Below are 14,394 nucleotides of genomic sequence, written 5' to 3' on the forward strand. Positions count from 1 at the left end.
TCCTGTACTTCTCCCATTCTGACATCCAATCCATCAGAACATCCTACTGAGGCTCCTGTTAAAAGTCTTTTTAGAACCTCTTCAGCTTTCACCACCTCCCTGCCACTGCTCTGGACCGAGAGCCTCCATCTGGTCTTACACATGTTAAAAAAAAAAGTCAACTACCAAAAAGGGACTTAAATTTAAAGAGCTGTAGTTCAGATTTTAAAAGACATAACTCTTGAAGAGGAGGGGTGTGGAGACTAACCCAAGTAAGTGTTGAACATGACATTTGAATCATGTCCTCAAACAACAAAGAGAACGACAGACAAATATTAAACTCGAATGGGTAAGCTTCTTTTTTGAAGTGGAATGGGTTAGCAATTTTGAAACTACTCTTTGTACGTTCTAAGATGGAACAAATACATAAAAATATTGTTCATCAAGGGAGCCAAGTTTTTTCATTGTCAAGGAGGGAATTACAAATGAGGAATGGAGAAAGAGAAAATAAATTATGAGATGTGTGAAATTGGAAGTATCAATTTCAATCCGTGGCTTTACACAGACAGACATAGACATAGATAAATGTTTGGATGTGTATATTCTGTGTGTGTATGTGTGCGTGTAGTGTATGTCTGCGTACATGAGTGTGTGTCATTTCTAGATCTGTTTGCTAAGGGGATCTCATAGCGATGAGTATATAGCATTGTATGTATCTTAATTTATAAATATCATTCTACATTAAAAGAAACAAGTTCTTGGAGAAATGGCTGGTTGTATATGGCTAGAACAGGGAAAGTGTAAAATAAGCTTGGAACATGTTGTTGTTGTTGTTGTTAGGTGGCATCAAGTCTAGTACAATTTACAGCATCCCTATGAACAACAGAGCCCTTGTCCTATTCCGTGCCGTCCTTACAATCTCTAACACCATCAAGCCTGTTGCTACAGTCACTATATCAATGCATCCAGTAGAAGGTCTTCCTCTCCTTTCCCATCCCTCCACCTTTTTAAGCATCATGTCCTTCTTCAAGGAATAATCTAATATTCCTGAGTTCCTCTAGTTTGTTCCTCCAGAGCATTCTATTGTTGTTGTTGTTGTTGCTGTTGTTGTTGTTGTTGTTATGTGCCGTCGAGTCGCTTGCGACTCATAGTGACCCTATGTACAACAGCTCTAAAACCTGCTCTATCCTTTGCCAATCGCATTGTCTCTGACACACCTACCCCCATTACCTCAGTCACTGAATCAATCTATCGCATCAAGGGTCTTCCTCTCTTGCGTTGTCCCTCCCCCCTCCCAAGCATGACATCCCTCTCCAATGACTAGTCCCTCCTTGCAACATGTCCAAAGTATGTCAGATGACGCTTCAAACCTTGCCTCCAAGGAGCAGCCTGGTTTCACCCTGTCTAGGACAAACCTGTTTGTTCTCCTAGCAGTTCATGGTGTAGTCAGTACTCTTCTCCAGCACCACAACTCAAAGGCAACAATTTTCCTTCTATCCTCCCTGGTCATTGTCCAGCTCTCTGATTTATATAGCAAACAATTGCAAAGACTATGGCCTGGATCAGGTGCACCTTAGTCTCCAGACTGACATCGTTGTTCTTCAATACTTTGAAGATGTCCCTGACAGCAGACTTTGTCAGTGCAATTAGTCTTTTAATTTCCTGGCTGCTGGTGCCAAGAGTGCAGATTGTAGAGTCAAGCAAACCAAAGCTGTTAACAATCTTAATCTCTTCACTATCTATCCTAGTGCTACCAATAGGCCCAGTGGTGAGAATCTTTGTTTTCTTGATGTTGAGCTTCAATTCATATTGAAGGCTGCAGTCCTTGACCTTCTGCAGCAAGTGTTTCAGGTCCTCCTCAGTTTCAACAAGCAGGGTTGTGTCATCTGCATAATGCATGTTGTTGATGAGTCTACTCCAGTCTTGATGCCACACTTCTCACAGAGCTCAGGCTTCCCAGAAAATCTGTTCTGCATATAGATTGAAAAAGTATGGAGATAGTACACCCTTCCCTATTTTGAAACATGTAATGTTTCCTTACTCTCTTCTGATGACTGCCTCCTGGTCCAAGTATAGGTTTCACATAAGCACGATCAAGTGTTCTGGGATTCCCATTCTTCTCAGAGTCAGCCACAGTTTGTTGTGATCCACACAGTCAAATGCCTTTGCATAGTCAATGACACACAGATAGGCATTCCTCTGGTACTTTGCTTTCAGCCAAGATCCATCTAACATTAATTATAATGTTCTTAGTACCACAGCCACTTCTAAACCCATCCAACACTTCTGGCAGTTCTCTGTTGATGTGCTGTTCCAGTCATGTTTGGATAATTTTCAGTAGAATCTTGTTTGCATGTGATATTAATGATATTGTTTGATAATTTCCTCACTCTATCAGATCACCCCTCTTTGGAATGGAAACGAATACAGATTTCTTCCAGACAGTTGGCCAGGTGGTTGTCTTCCAGATTTCTTAGCACAACTTGGTGAATACATCCAGGGCAGCATCTGTTTGTTGAAATATATCAATTGGTATGCCACCAGTTCTTGGGGCCTTGTTTTTTGCCAATTCTTTCAGAGCAGCTTGAACATCCTCCTTCATCACCACAGGCTCTTGCTCGTACATTGTTCCATTAAATTCTTCTGAGTCCACCAATTCTTTTTGATACAATGATTCTGAATACTCTTTCCGTCTTTTAATGCTTCCTGGATCATTTCATATTCTGCCCAAAGCATCCTTAAGTATCGCAACTCAAGACTTGAATTTGTTCTTCAGTTCCTTCAGCTTAAGAAATGCTGAACAAGTTCAGCCTCTTTGATTTTCTGACTCCAGCTCATTGTATATTTCATTATAATACTTTAGTCTTCCAGCACTGCCCTTTGAAATCTTCTGTTCAGTTCCTTAACTTCTTGATTTCTTCCCTTTGCTTTGGCTTCTTGGTGCTTTACTGAAATATTCAGAGTCTCTTCTGACATCCATCTTGGTCTTTTCTTCCTCCTCTGTCTTTGTAATGACCCTCTGCATTCTCTCTTGATGATAGTCTTGATATCCTCCCACAGCTCATCTGGTCTTCACTCATTACTGTTCAAGGCCTCAGACCTGTTCCTGAGATGTTTTTGAAATTCAGGTGGGATAGACTCAAGGTCAAATTTTTATTCCTGTAAATTTAATTTGACCTTCTTTAGCTTTAACTTGAACCTGCATAAGAGTAATTGATGGTCTGTGTCTGTTCTGTAATCTGCACCTGGCCTAGTTTTCACTGCTGATATTCAACTTCTCCACAGATGTAATCAGTCTGATTCCTGTGCATACCATCAAGTGAAATCCATGTGTAGCCTGCATTTATGTTTCTTTTTTTTTTTTAAATGTTGCCTGAGAATTTTTCTTAATATTTTTTTATTGGGAAAAACATATTGGGGGTACAAGGAGGTGAGGGTTGGGGGCAGAAGGGTGAGGATGGGCCAGGATGCAGTTGCAGAGCTGCACAGTTTGGTCGGTGGGGGGAGCAGGTGAAGGAAATGATGAGGGTCCAGTGGGGACCAGATACTACAGAGGAATGACAAGCATTTTCCAATAGTAATTAAACCAACTGTCTTATTGATTTGGGAATTGGATGCCGACTTTCTGGCTTCTTCATGCTGAACAGGGGCGTAGATATAAAGGGAGGAAGGGAGGACACTTTATAACCTACTGGTGGTCTTGGGTTACAGCTGCTTGCCTTCTTGCTCCCAAGGGCCGCAATGGTTCGCCCCGAGCCGGGGGCCAAGCGCAGCCCACCCCGGGCAGAGGGCCGCGACAGCTGAAGTAGTCTTTTTTTAAAAAAGAAGAAGAAAAAGTGTGTGTGTGTGTGTGTGTGTGTGTGTGTACCGTCAAATTGGATCTGACTGGTATAGGAGACTGCCCCTCCTTCTTCAGCAGAGCATGAAGTAGAGTCTGGGTTCCCCCCCCCCAGTTGCCTGCATTTATGTGTCTTATAAAATATATTTGCAACTAACAAATCGTTGCTTGTGCAAAATTTTATCATTATATATCCAGCTTCATTTCTGTCACCAAGCTCACGTTTTCCAACTACTGATCCTTCTTCTCTGTTCCAAGGAAGTACTCACAAATTATGGAAGTGGGTCAAAGGACACAAGAGTCAGTTTGAAAGGATTTCCACAGGCAAATCTGGGTTAATTTGAGCATCAGAATATAATGACAGTGCATTATTATAACCTAGTGAGTAAAGAGTCCCGCTATGAATTCAAAGGCAAGCAGTTCAAATCCACCAGCTGCTTTGTGGAAGAAAGATGGGCATTCTCCTTCTGTGCCATTTGCAGCCTCCAAAAGCCCACTGGATAGCCACCTATGAGTTAGTTCTGACTAGAAGTCAATGGTTTGGGTTTTTATAAATAAAGTATTAAAATGATTATATTGAATGGATTGACACAGCAACTAACAGACAAGCATATCGGAGATCGCACCGGGCAAGGTTCACATCTGTGGTTCACAGGAACTCTATGAGTTACTGAGGCAGCATCTAACAAACCAAGGTAATAGTTTAATGTCGTTTCCTACCAACCTTAACTTCTTGATTTTGATAGTCAGACTGTGATAATGTAAGAGAAGCTCTTCTTCTGAAATACACCAATCCCAAGCCACTGTCACTGGTAATTTCTGACTCATGTTGTTGTTGTTGTTATGTGTTGCTAGATTGTCTGTGACTCATAGTGACCTTCTGCACTGTAGCTCTATACCCTGTCCCATCCTGAGCCAATCTCACCCTCTCCGATCCACTTGCCTCCATAACCCCAGTTACTGTGTCGATCCATCTCATTCAAGTCTTCTTCTCCTGTGCTGTCCCCATACACCCTTCCTTCTGTAAGGACTGGACTCGTGGAGATCCTCTCTTGAGTTTCTCAGGCTGTGAACCTTTGTAAAAGGAGATAACCATCTTTACGTCACAGATATTGGTGCTGTTTTGCCGTCAAATTGGAACCAACCCATAGTTGACTTTCCAGCAGATTTTCAGAGGCATTTATTCACACAGGAGGAGATGATTGCCCATCTTTCTCCCGTGCTATCTCCATAGATAGGCTGGTGCATTTGAACTGGCAACTTTTGGGTGGTGGTGGTTGCTGTTATGTGCCGTTGAATTAGAACAGACCTATAACCGACTCTTCTGTGGGTTTTTCAGAGGTGGTAAGTTGTACGGAAGGAGGACTTCGTCTTCAAACCAACATCGTACTCCTCCATAACTTGGGGAAGTCTCTGACTGCAAATTTTCCCAACACAATACGTCTCCTGATCTCTTGACTGCTAGTACCAAGGGTGTTGATTGTGGAAGCACATAAGATGAAATCATAGAAAGGTCAATCTTTTCTCCATCGATCGTGATGTTGCCCATCATCCCAGTGGTGAGAATTTTTGTTTTCTCTATGAGTTATAATCCATATTGAAGGCCATAGTCTTTGATTTTTCTCCTGCAAGCACTTCAAGCCTCCTGTGATCTGGATAACACATGTTGTTGATGACTCTTCTTCTGACACCACATTCTTCTTCATAGAGTCCAGCTTCTTGATCTAAGTATAGCTTTCATATGAATACAATTGCAATGAATACAATTCTGGAATTTCCATTCTTCTCAATGTTAGCTACAATTTTTGTGATACATTTAGTCAAATATCTTTGTGTGATCAATCAAGCATAAATATACATCCTTCTGGTCTTCTCTGCTTTCAGACAGGTCCATCTGACATCAGCAATGACATCCCTGACACCACAGCCTCTTCTAAACCTACCTTGAACTTCTGAACACTTTCTTAAAATATTTTATTGTGATTTTAACAAAAGTTTACAGAATACTTGGATTTTTCATTTATTCATTCATTCATTGTTACATAATTTCCTCACTCCTCCCAACTCCACTTTGCTGTGCACCTCTTAATCATGACTATTGTTATACAAATAATGCATAATTATGTATTCCTGTTAAACAGTTCTTTTCTTCATCTGTTCCAATGCAGTGTTCATTATCAGGTCTTTTTTATAACAGTGGTGTTATGCAGTATTTGCTCTTTTGTGACTGAGGCATTTCACTCAGCATAATGTCCTGCAGGGACACTGTGTTGTGTGAAATTTATGAGTTTCCTGGGTTTTTTTCAGTGCTGCATAGTATTCCTTTATGTGAATATACCATAGTGTTTCTATACATTCATTTGTTGATGGGCACTTCCATTTCTTTGTTGTTGTAGACAATGCAGCAATAACATGGGTATGCATGAGTCCCTTTTAAAGACTCATCATATACTAAAGAGAGAGAGAAAGAAAGAAAACAAATGTAGTTAAATGCTAGCATTTGGAATCTAGGTGAAATTTATATTAGAATTCTCTGACCTATTCTTGCCACGTCCTTAAAAAACTGAAACTATGTTAAAAATGTGTCACCACTCATTATAGCTAAATTGAACTACTATTCCTATCATTTCCTATCCTACCTCACACATTGTTTTTCTATCGCAGTTATTGACATAACACATATGGTGTGATTTACTTCTTCTGTTTGTTGTCTATCTCTACCCATGAGAACTCATCCTAGACCAAGAATCCATTATTCAAACTGAGCAAGGAAACCCTGTGCATGGTTTAAAATCAAGAAAAGTGTGTGTCAGGGCTGTATCCTTTCTCCATACCTATTCAGTCTTGAACAAATCATTCAAGAATCTGGATTTTATGTAGAAAAATGTAACATCAGGATTGGCGGAAGACTCACCAACAACTTGCATTTACACAGATGACACAACTTTGCTTGCAACGAGTGAGGAGGACTTGAAGCGTTTGCTATAGAAGATCACGATCTGCAAACTGTATGGATCACATCGCAGCATCGAGAAAGCAAAGATGCTCATCACTGAGCCGACAGCATCACGATAGATGGAGAAGAGACTGAATTTGTCAACAGTTTCATCTTGCTTGGATTCACCACCGACGTCCTTGACATGAACAGTCAGGAAATCAAAAGACAAGTTGCCTTGGAAATTCTGCTGTCAAGACACCTCTCCAGAGTGCTAACAATCAATAATGTCTAAGGATCGACTGATAGGGACCAAGGTACGGCTTATCCAAGCCGTGGTCTTCTCAATCGCTTGCTATGGATCTGAAAGCTGTCCAATGGGTCCAGACACTAGAATAAGAGTCAATGCTGTTGAGTTGTGGTCTTGGAGAGGAGGGCTGACCACACCCTGGATTGCCAACAATTCTGCCTTGGGATAAATTGAAACCAGAGTGTTTCTTGGAAGCAAAGATGGTGACCTTTTGTCTCACAAAGTTAGGTATATTCTTAGCAGAGGCCAATCTTTGGAAAAGGACATCATTCTTGGGAAAGTGGAAAGTCAGTAACAGAGGAAGACCTTCGACAAGATGGAATGAGACAATGACAGTAGCAATGGAGCAAAGTGTGACAGAGACGGTGGGGACGGCACAGGAAAGGGCAGGTTTCAGATCTGTTCACAGGGTCACTGTGAGTCACAGTCACCTCGATGGCATATAACAACAACAGTCCACTGAAACGTGACCTAGAAGATTCATGAGGGCAGAGTGTAAGAGATAATTGTAAAAGAAATGACTGACAGAGAGGCAGGGTAGGGGAGAACTGAGACTGAAGGAAGAATATTTGTAATCTTGATCCAGGTTAAAATAAAATGACACCTCTCAGAAGAACATAGCAGCATCTAATGCAATGTCCCCCCCTCCCCACTTTAAAACATAAAACAAAACAAACAAAAAATCCCCTACTAGTCATATACATAAACTGAAAAAGGCAAGGCAGGAAAATTACATCGGAAGAGAATGATGAATGGAAAATAATGAGAACAGGTATCAGCACAGTAAATGAGGCCATCACAGCAGCTACTACAGAAACGTAAAAGCAGTCAAGAGAAATACTGTTATGCTGCTGAATCAACTCCGACTCAGGCAACCTCATGAACAATAGCTCTAAACCTTGACCTATACTGTGTCATCTCTGACATGTTCTAAAAAATGAAAGGAAAATGTGATCTTAATTAGTTAAACTACAGCACCTGGTATCCCCAGACAGTATCCCATCCAAGTACTAACCAAGTGACCCTGCTTAGCTTCTGAAATCAGATGAGATTGGACACGTTCATGGTGGTACGGTCTTTCAGATTACTAGCTATGCATCCGAGACCTGAACAATGAATAAGGATGAGAGAAGAAGAATTGATGGCTTTGAGCTGTGATGTTGGAGAAGAGCAATGAACATCCCAAGGACGGCCAAGAGAATGAATAGATATGTCTTGGAGTTGATGCAGCTGGAGTGTTCTTTGGAGGCAAGAATGATGAGGCTTTGCCTCACATACTTTAGACATATTTCTAGGAGGTGCTATTCCTTGGAGAAGGAGATGGTGCTGGGAAGGGTGAAAGGTTGTCAAAGAAGAGGAAGACTCAACCAGGTGGATTGACAAGGTGACTGCTGCAATGGGCTCTATGTGTCAGGAAGTATGAGGCTGGTACAGGACAGGACTGGGTTCGGATCTTTTGTTCATAGGGTCGCTATGAGTCATACTTGACTCCACGCACCTAACAACAACATCATCAACAATTAGTAAACAGACAGGGAATTTTAATGGGGAAAATAATACTATAAAGAAAGCCAAATACTCCATTGTTGAAAAGAAACATTTGCTAGATGTGTGTAATAACAGATTGGGCATGCGAGAAAGAAAAAGAAAATCCAACCAGTGCACTGAAGAAACAGGAATAAATAACAAGATAAAGAAATTAAAAAGATAAATAGAAGAGGTAAAAAGGAAAACAAATATATTTCTACTTAAGTGGAGATAAAAGTGAAGGGACATTAACAGATCATCAAAAAAACTGTGGAAAAATTAGTAATATATCCAATATGCACTTCAATTCTATATGTAATGGAGTTATATAAGGAGAAAAGAGACTTAAAAATATTTTAAGGAATACATTTTTTTAAATAAAAAATGTTGAAAGAATAATAGGGTAAAAGTTCCCATATTTTTAAAGGAGAGAATCTATATTACAAACCAAGAAGTTAAATAAAACCTAGGAAGAATAGTTTTTTAAAAAAAAATCACAAGTAGACACCACATAGCCAAAAGTCTGAAAGTCAAGATAAAGAGAATTTCTTGAAGGCAACCAGGAAAATGACACATTACATACAGACGAACAAGAAAAAATTAACAGCTGACTTCTCATCAGAAACAGTGAAGACCAGAACGCATTGAAATTACACAGTCAAGTGCGGAGGGAAAAAGAAAACTGTCAGCCAAGAGTTCAGTATCTAGCAAAACTGTCCTTCAAAACGCAAAGCCAAATAGAGACCCCAAAAATGAGATAATTAGCCCTACATTACAAGAAATGCTAAGGGAGCTGCTTCTGGCCAAAGGGAAATGACACCAGATGGTAACTGGTTGCAGGAGAAGAAACAGCGGACACCAGAAATGGCAAAACTGTGGCTAAAGATGAATTAATATGCATTTTTCTCTTAATGGTTATGAAAGGCATATGATTGCTCACAGCAATGTGTTTTTATTTTTAACTTTATAAGAACGCCCAGTTCCTCCCAGCTATGAACAAGAGCCGTCAGTAGCTGTGGCTCTAAGTCTTTAAGTGGAGCTTAAAGGTGAGTTAAAACAGGTGTATGCCTGATTTCAGTGCCAGAAAGGAGACCTGGTGTCATAGTGGGTAGTGTGTTTAACTGGAGAGCTGTGCAGCTAACTCAAAGACTGCACCTCTCCCCTGGTTCAAATCCACCAGCCGGGAGAAAGATAAATAATCCCCTCCTGTGTGAATTACAGCCCAGAAAATCTGCTGGAGGTTCAACTCTGAGTCATTTCTGACTCAACAGCAATGGCATAGACATTAAAATCTAAAGGTAAATATCGTCGATCTAGATAAAATTATAAAATGCCGCGAAGTACTGCTTCCAGAAGATGCAGTTTAAATTCAAAACACAAATCATTTGAGAAGTAAAACAATGGAGAGATATACAACCTAAGCAGCAAGTATGAGAAAAGTTAAATGAATATTGGATAAAACTGGCTTCTCTATAAAACAGTACTGAAGAGAAATGGGTATTTCATAACAAGAAAAGAGTCAGTGTGGCAAGAACATTAAACAAAGAGTAAACCAAAGGTAAAATGGATGGGACTAAAATGAGGAAGGAACAAATCAACAACCACAAAGGGAGATTTTTAATATGTATTTTTAAGTAATTGGCACAGTTTTCACGCCGCCTCACACCTTCACCGGAGTTGGAACAGACTCACAGCTCACCATCAGTGTGTTCCCAAGGCTGCAATCAGCAAGGGAAGTGATTGGTAGATTCAAACCGGTGGAGAGGTACAATCAATCTTTGGGTTGGCACCACAGCTCCTTAGGAACATACCACAAGAGTAGCTAGAAAAACAACACAATAAGTAAGGTTAGAGACTTGCAAACACTATAAAGCACGTGATCTAATGGATTTTTACAGAACAATGTCCCAACAACTTCAGAACACACCTTCCCCGCTCAAACTGTATATAAGGAAGGATCTCCAAGATAGTCCATATGCTAGACCATAAAATAAATCTCAATACTGAAACCCTGCCTAGTAAGTTATCTTACTATAAAAGAACTAAATATCCAAGCAACAAGATGCTTAGGAAAAAACCCCAAAGTATTTGCAAATCAAATAACTTGTGGGTCAGAAAGAAACTATAATCAAAGAAGAAAATATGTTTAACTGAATGGTAACCAAAAATACATCACATAAAAATATGTGAGAAATAGCTAAAATGCTATTATAGTGGAAAATTCATAGTTTTAAATGTTTATATTAGAAAATAAGAAATATCTAAAACATTTATTGTAAGAAAAAGACCATTGTTTGAATCCGGAAGGAATACAGTTGGAATCGAGAAGGTGGGCCTCTTTTTATTTGATTAACAGTCAGGTATAGGTTACTCAATCTTCTTTTATTTAATTAGCAATCAATTGTGGGCTGGGAGGCTCTTGTTTAAACCAATTAGGACCCAGGGGGTGGACTTTTGTGATTAGGAATTGCAATCCAAAATTGGCCAAACATGCAACCAAATGCAATAATGATAACTGGTGATTGGAATGCAAAAGTTGGAAACAATGAAGAAGGAATAGTAGCTGGAAAATATGGGCCTAATAATAGACATGAGACTGGAAACAGAATGATCAAATTTTGTATTTTCAATGATTTAAATTTCTTTTTTTAAAGAAATTATAAATGGCAAACTTACACACTGAGCTCACCCGATGGGCTGTATAGGAATTAGATTGACTATATTTGTGATCTTAACAACAATAGAGACAGAGCTATGTTGGCTAAGTGGACAGAAAATTATGCTACCAAGCTATCTTTGGATGGGTGATTTTAATCTGTGGCCGTCAGGTATATTTGCAATGAATTCAGGCTGGATTTAGAAGAGGCTGTGGCACTAGGGATATTATAGCTAATGCCAGATGGATCTTGGCTGAAAGCAGAGAGGACCAGAGGAATGTCTATCTGTGCTTCATTGACTATGCAGAGGCATTTGACTGTGTGGATCACAACAAACTGTGGCTGACTCTGAGAAGAATGGGAATCCCAGACCATTTAATTGTGCTTATGCGAAACTTATACTTGGACCAGGAAGCAGTTGCCAGAACAGAGCAAGGAAACAATTCTCCTGTCAGGAGATTTGCAGCCTCTGGAAACCTGCTGAGGACCAGCTGATGGCAAACAGCTGTGATCTTACAGGACAGGGAACACAAGTGTCCCTCACAGTTTCCAAGACTAGATCCTTATGAAAGCAGACTGCCCCAATTTACTCCCACAGAACGGTTGTTGGATTTAAGCCACAGATGTTTTCACTAATAGCTTCATTTTTTTAACCACCATACAACCAGGGCTCTTAATCTGATTAACAGTTCTTACAAGAAAACCTATTGCTAATAAAACACTTAGTAGCAAAGGACCTAACAGTGCTAAGATTAGGAGTAAAATGAGAAAGTATTAAAACTGAATGCATGCAGACCTTTTAGTCCACCTGTAGGTGCACTCAACGGACACATAACTCTTAGGGTGTCCACAGGCATGCTTGAGAACCTGTGTGGCCACTCTAGTCACTCTAGTTCCAAATTGGAAACTACCCAAATGCCTATCAACAGTAGAGTGGGTAGACTGTGCTGTGACCATACAATGGAATACCATGGGTCAGTGAGAAAAGAAAGAAAATAGCCAGTGTTATGCACACTATGTCTCAGAGAGCTGAACAATGATGAAGGGAGACAGGAGAAAAGAAGTATGGCTTTCAGTTGGTGCTGGAGAAGAGTATTGAACATGAACTGCCAAGAGAACAAACAGATCTATCCTAGAGAGGGTGAAACCAAAATGCTCCTGGGAACAAGGATTTTGCAACTCCATCTCACGTATGCTGGGCACATGGCCAGGAGGGACTGGTCTTTGAAGAAAGACATCATGCTTGGAAAGGTGAAGTGACAGCACAGGAAGATCCCAGATAAGACAGATTGGCACAGTAACTAGAGTAATGGGGGTAGGTGTGTCAGAGACAGTGAGACTGGCTCAGGATAGAGCAGTGTTTAGGGCTATTGTACACAGGGTCGCTGTGAGTCGCAAGCAACTCGATGGTACATGAAAACAACAACATGCAAACTCACATGGGCAAGTCCTGCAAAGCCAGAGACAAGGACGTCCACACTAAGTCCATTTACATCAGACGTGGACAGACGGGGCAAGCCTTGGTGACAGAATGAGGACAATAACGTTGCTGGAAGGACTAGAGTCACTGGGTTGTTGGTACACGAGATGGTTACCCATGTGAGGTGATTTCCAAGAAATTTCATGAACTTCACTGTTATGGTTTGTGTATATTTATCAAGTGTAACATACTAAGTCAGAGATGGGTGACTGATTTGCAGCCCTCAGGCCTCTCTTTAATTTTTGGTCATTCTTCCAGGTCATATAGCCCTGGTGTGTCCACTTACTGTACAGAGGTTGCTGTGAAGCTGAACACTGTGACACTGATGTGTCAAATGCGTTAATGGTTACCCATGGTGGGCAGTGTTTGGTGGAGCTCCTGCATTAAAACAAGCTTGGAAGCAGGAGTGGCATCCACTTCTGTAATAGCTTGCCTCCAGAAACCCTATGAACCTGGAGAGAGGATGAAAGTCACACAAATGTTGAGGACTTTTGTTTATAGGGTCTCTATAAGTCACCTACGACTCGACGGCACTTAACAACAACAACAGCAGCATACTATGACAGGTTTGGGAGCAGCAGTGGCATCCACTTCCTAAACAACATGCCTCCGGAAACTCTATGAACTCTGATAAATGTTGATAGTCATAGAGGGGCTTTAGGCCTTTTGTTTATAGGGTAACTACGAGTCGTGCTGGACTTGAAGGCAATCAACAACAACATACCACATTTCAATTATTAGTAAAACTTGACCAGAACCAACCAGATGAGGAGAAGGGGATCCTTGCTGTGGGCTGGGGTCAATAGCTGCAACCTGAGGGTTTGCTCTGGCCTCGATGATGCTTGTGGATGCAGATGCTCCAAGTTTCCAACTTGAACAGAGGATCCTTCAGCAAAAGAGACAGACTTGTTCCCTCAGGGTACTGGTGACAGAGATGGGCAAATCAGAAACCAGCTCTTCAAAGGGGGAATGCATGAAGTAACTCTTTCATCAATGTAGTTATTAGTAAGATGATTGTGCGGGGAGAACTTACAATATAGATGAATGAAATATAATGTAAATTAAAGACTGTATAAAAGACATGAGCAAAGGATTTTCGAAGGCCGGCGATTTCAGAAGTGAATGGCCAATCCATAGGCTAGAGCAGGGTATAAGGTATGTAGGATCAGCAACAACAACAAAACACAATGTACTTGCGTGAAATATGATGTGTGTGAATGACAAGAATATTTTTTAAAAAGAGAGCTTGAGCCAAACTCTAGAGACATGACTACAGCGGCCCTATCGACAAATCGCAGTGTAGTTCACGTCATCACAGGGAAAAATCTTCATGACGTGTCTATAGAATGCCATGGATGGGCTTGTTTTGTTTTTGGTTTTTTTAATGAAATAACTCTTCCCATATGTGCTAAATTATACGTTCTAACTGAAACCTTCTACAGACTACTTGCAGGGAAAATTATTCATATGGCAGGATATCATTGTTGCTGTTCTTGTTATGTGCCGTCGAGTCGTTTTCGACTCATAGTGACCCTATATGCACAACAGCCCTAAACCCTGCTCTATCCTTCGCCAACTGCACTGCCTCTGACACACCCATCCTGATTACCCCAGTCACCGAATCAATCCACCTCATAGAGGGTCTTCCCCTCCTGTGCTGTCCCTCCA

Source organism: Elephantulus edwardii, unplaced genomic scaffold, assembly GCF_000299155.1.
Source record: "Elephantulus edwardii isolate Elephantulus edwardi_28Jun2011 unplaced genomic scaffold, EleEdw1.0 scaffold00002, whole genome shotgun sequence".
Lineage (NCBI taxonomy): Eukaryota > Metazoa > Chordata > Mammalia > Macroscelidea > Macroscelididae > Elephantulus > Elephantulus edwardii.